The sequence below is a fragment of the Carassius gibelio genome, chromosome B25 (assembly GCF_023724105.1).
Source record: "Carassius gibelio isolate Cgi1373 ecotype wild population from Czech Republic chromosome B25, carGib1.2-hapl.c, whole genome shotgun sequence".
Classification (NCBI taxonomy): Eukaryota; Metazoa; Chordata; class Actinopteri; order Cypriniformes; family Cyprinidae; genus Carassius; species Carassius gibelio.
The window spans coordinates 25,047,681-25,052,680 of record NC_068420.1 but is presented as its reverse complement, the minus strand read 5'-3'; the positions used below and the strand labels follow the sequence as shown (position 1 = coordinate 25,052,680).

At 36.3% G+C, this 5,000-nt stretch overlaps 1 protein-coding gene across 2 annotated transcripts in view; it reads left to right on the top strand.

Annotated features, from left to right (window-relative positions):
- The window catches only part of LOC128014719 (UPF0746 protein DDB_G0281095-like), a 24,663-nt gene that overhangs the window by 64 nt on the left and 19,599 nt on the right, over positions 1 to 5,000 (top strand). For both annotated transcript variants that reach the window (XM_052598433.1, XM_052598434.1), the window contains exon 1: positions 1 to 325. This exon is cut by the window's left edge and continues 64 nt beyond it. The gene's annotated coding sequence lies outside the window, so the exon portion shown is untranslated. The remainder of the gene's footprint in view (positions 326 to 5,000) is intronic.

The following is a 5,000-nucleotide window of genomic DNA, read 5'->3' as shown; positions in this document are numbered from 1 at the left end:
ATAGAGTCAATGCCCGATCTCTGAATATTTGCAGGTTTGGGCCTGGTTAGTACATGGATGGGAGACTGCCTGGGAATACCAGGTGCTTTAATCTTTTTGGAAAATTTCACGAATTATATAATAATCTTTCATTAAAAAAAAAAAAAAAAAAAAAAAAGAGTCAATGCCCGATCTCTGAATCTTAGCAGGTTTAGGTCTGGTTAGTACTTTGATGAGAGACTGCCTAGGAATACCAGGTGCTGTAAGCTTTTTGGACATTTTTCATTTAGTATATAATAATTTTGCCAAAAAATAGAGTCAATGCCCGATCTCTGAATATTTGCAGGTTTGGGCCTGGTTAGTACTTGGATGGGAGACCGCCTGGGAATACCAGGTGCTGTAAGCTTTTTGGAAATTTTTCACTTAGTATATAATAATTTTGCCAAAAAATAGAGTCAATGCCCGATCTCTGAATCTTAGCAGGTTTGGGCCTGGTTAGTACATGGATGGGAGACTGCCTGTTAATACCAGGTGCTGTAAGCTTTTTGGACATTTTTCACTTAGTATATAATAATTTTGCCAAAAAATAGAGTCAATGCCCGATCTCTGAATATTTGCAGGTTTGGGCCTGGTTAGTACATGGATGGGAGACTGCCTGTTAATACCAGGTGCTGTAAGCTTTTTGGACATTTTTCACTTAGTATATAATAATTTTGCCAAAAAATAGAGTCAATGCCCGATCTCTGAATCTTAGCAGGTTTAGGTCTGGTTAGTACTTTGATGAGAGACTGCCTAGGAATACCAGGTGCTTTAAGCTTTTGGGCTTTCTTTCCTACTTATATAATGTACTGGCGATAAGATTGGCTGCTCTTTAAATAGCCCTCTCTTTGCAGCAGACTTCGCTTACGGCCATACCAACCTGGCAACGCTAGAGTGCTAGCAGGAAGTGAGGTGGCAGTAGTGGGTGAGAGTAGGCTCACCATTGTTGTTTGTAAACCCATTTTTTGTTTAAAGTTAGCTTTTTTTCTGTTTTTCTGTTTTGTTTTGTTTTTAAGTTCAAACACTTCCCAGCAGCCTAGGCTGTCTGGGGAGGATTTTTATTTTTGGAGGGTTTTTTTTGTTATTTTTTCAAAATTGGACTGATTACATGGAAATGAACAAGGAAATGGCAGGAGAAAGACGCAGGGACTTTGACACGGAAAACACTACAGGACAACGGCTTGGATACAACGAGGCAAAGAAAATGATTATTTATTCAAAGGAAGCAACTGTAATTGTGGATCTGGCAGAGGTGAGAGATGGATCGGTGCAGGATATTATCAAAGAAGTGAATGAAAAAATTGGAGGAGGAAAGATTTTGGCGATAAGACCAAGACAAGGCAAAGAATTCGAGATCACATTATCAAATGAGGAGGAGTGTGAAAAGCTAGAGGATGGACTAAGAATCAAGCAACAATTTTGTGAGATTAGAAAGCTACAAGTAAGAGAATATGTTGTTTCTTTCATGCATTTGCCTGCATATGTTGATGACCAGGATATATTAGATAAATTGGAGGCATGGGGTGTAACTCCCTCAACCAACATTAAGAGAAGAACATATCCGGGTACTGAAATAGCAGATGGTACGAGATATGTAAAGGTCAGGTTCCCAAAGGAAGTTGTATCTCTACCATATAGCAGCAAGTTTGAGACTGCTGAGGGCACACAGTACTTTCGGATTATACACGATCGGCAGGTGAAAACCTGTAGATTGTGTATGGATCCAGGACATGTATTTAAAGATTGCCCGGACTTTATTTGTTACCAGTGCAAAGAGCAGGGGCACTTGGCAAGAAGCTGCAATGCAGTGAAGTGCCCGGAATGTAGGAAAGTGTTGGTGAGGTGCGAATGTTGGATGGGGGAGGGAGAAAATAGTAGTGAACAAGAAACAGATATGGTTGTTAATGTGGGTGGGCAAAAGCAGAGGGAAACCGAGATGGACAATGTTTTAAACAAGGAGATGGAAGATTGTGGACTGGGAGAGGAAAATGAAGAGGAAGAACATCAAGCAGACACAGGAGGAGAGGAAAAAGAAAATGATGGAGAAAAAACAATATCACAAGGGACGGTGCAAAGGACCATGGAAATAAGCAAAGAACAGGAGGAACAAAAAAACAATGAGGAAGATTATCAGGAGGGGAGAATGGAGAGAAAAGGAGAAGAGAAACACTGTGGACTGAGAGAGGACAATGGAGAGAAAGAACATCAGGGGGACACAGGAGAAAAGAAGAAAGAACTAGATGGAGAAATAACAACATCTCAATGGACTGTGCAAAAGACTATGGATATGAGCGAGGAACATGGGGAACAACAAAACGACGAGGAAGGTTATCAGGAGAGGAGAATGGAGAGAAAAGGAGAAGAGAAACGTAGGAAAGAACGAGAAGGAATACAAAGAAGAAGAACTTTAAAGGTAACACCCAATATAGACATTGCAAAGAAAAGATTTTTAAGGCAAGGAATATTAAAAGACAAGGAGGGTTGTGAGAACAGATTTGATGTACTGAGAGATATGGAGCATGACTGAAAAAAAAAATGAAATGTTTTAATTATTTATTTTATATTGTTTTTATGTTTTTAAGAGTTGTTTCATTTAATGCACGAGGTTTAATGGATGTGGAGAAATTTGAAAATATGAGGGAATTATGTAGAGGGGTGGATGTATTTGTATTACAAGAAACGAATTGGAAAAATTATTGTGTTAAAAGGTTTGAAAATTTATGGGATGGGAATATACATTGTAATAATGGTACAGAGAAAACTGGGAAAGGGGTTGCTATTTTAATAAGAAGAGAGGTGTGTGAAAAAGAAAGTGTGGTGTTTAATGATGGAGCAGGGAAATGTTTAGCTGTTGAAATAGAAAAAGGAAATGAGAGATGTACAATATGTAACATACATGCTCCAAATGAAGAAAAGCAAAAGGTGGAATTTTTTAAAACAATATCTGCAAATGTAAGAATTAATGAAAGGGTGATTTTAATGGGGGATTTTAATACTGTTTTTACAGAATTAGACTTAGCAAGTAATATGGTTTTTAAGACTGATAAGGGAAGGGAGGAGTTGAACAAACTGATGGGGGATTTTAAATTGATTGATGTGTGGAGAGAAAGAAATAGAACGAGTAGGCAATTTTCAAGAAGACAATTTGTTTTAAAAGAACTGAAACAAAGTAGGATTGATTATATTTTATGTACAGAGGAAATGCAAGGGAATATTACTAATGTTTATTATAAACGAGTTGGTCTTAGTGATCATTCTCTCTTATTTTTAACATTAGATTCTTCAAGTGTGAAAAGGGGAGGGGGAGTGTGGGTTTTAAATGCAAAGATTTTAAAGAGTAATGCATATCAGGAAAGTATTAAAGGGATTGTGGAAGAAAGCAAAATTAATAGAATGTATAGGGAAGAGAAAAGAGTATGGTGGGACAGTGTTAAGTGGGAAATAAAGACATTTTCAATAGAATACAGCAAAAATGTCAGAAAATTAGAAAGACAGAAGGAAACCGAATTAACCAAACTCCTGAATAATGAGTTAAGTAAAGTGTCAGAAAGCAATGGAAAAGAGGAAATTGAAAAAATAATAATGCTACAAGATAAATTAAAGATATTAGAAGAGGAAAAATGTAAGGGTGCAATTATAAGAAGTAAAGCAAAATATGCAGTAGAGGGAGAAAGATGCACAAAATTTTTCTTTAATTTAGAACAAAATAGGCAGAAGGCTGATCTATTGAAAGAAGTCTTAAATAAAAAAGGGGAAATAGAAACAGAAACTAAAGAAATTTTGAAAACAGTAAAGCAATATTACATGGACATGTTTAAGGGACAAGGTATAGGAAAAAATGATGAGGAGTTTTTGATTAAACAAATTAAATCTAAGTTAACAGGTGAGGACAGGATTTTGTGTGATGAAGAAATTAAGGAAGAAGAAATAGATATGGCAATTCAACAGTTAAAACCTGGAAAGAGCCCTGGTGTGGATGGTTTGACTAATGAATTTTATAAAACTTTTAGAGAAATGTTAGTGCCAATTTTAAAAGAAGTTTTTGAAGAAATTTTCAAGAAGGGGGTGTTGAGTGAAAAAATGAAGATAGGCATGGTAAAAATGATTTACAAAAAAAGCGGTAATCCAAAAGATCTTAAAAATTTTAGACCTATATCCATGTTGAATACAGATTTTAAAATATTAGCAAAAGTATTAGCAAACAGATTAAAAAAGGTTTTACCAAAAATAATAAAAACAACACAGGCATACGGGGTGCAAGGAAGAGATATAGTAGATGTGGTTAAAAGTATAAGAGACACAATTTATTATATGAAGGAGAAGGGAAAGGGGGGATTTTTAATAAGTCTGGATTTAGAAAAGGCATTTGACAGGGTAGAGCATGAGTTTTTATTTGATGTTCTTAAGGCTTTTGGTTTTGGAGAAAATTTTAGAAAATGGATTTGGATTTTTTACTCAGATGTGTTAACATGCATAAAATGCAATGGTTTTTTAACGGATTGTTTTCAACCAACAAGGTCGATCAGGCAAGGATGCCCACTGTCTGCCTTACTTTACTCTCTGGTAGCCGAGCCACTTGGTTTGGCTATTAAGGCAGACAGAGAAATCAAAGGAATACAAATAAAGAACCATTTCCAAAGAGAAGCAGTGTATCAGTATGCAGATGATACAACCTTGTTGGTAGAAGACATCCAAAGTATTGATAGGGCAATGGGGATTTTAGAAAGATATTGTAAAGGGTCGGGAGCCAAAGTAAATGTGGGGAAAAGTGTGTGTATGAGGATTGGCAGAGTAGAGGAAATACCGCAGCATATACAATTCAAGGAGGAAATGCAGCACATCAAGATTTTGGGGTTGTGGGTTGGTATTGATTCTAATAAGGCAGACACTTTGAATTGGGAAGGTGTTTTAAATGGAATTGGAAAAAGACTGAGATTTTGGCAAATTAGAGATTTAAAGCTAAGGGGGAAAGTTTTAATTAT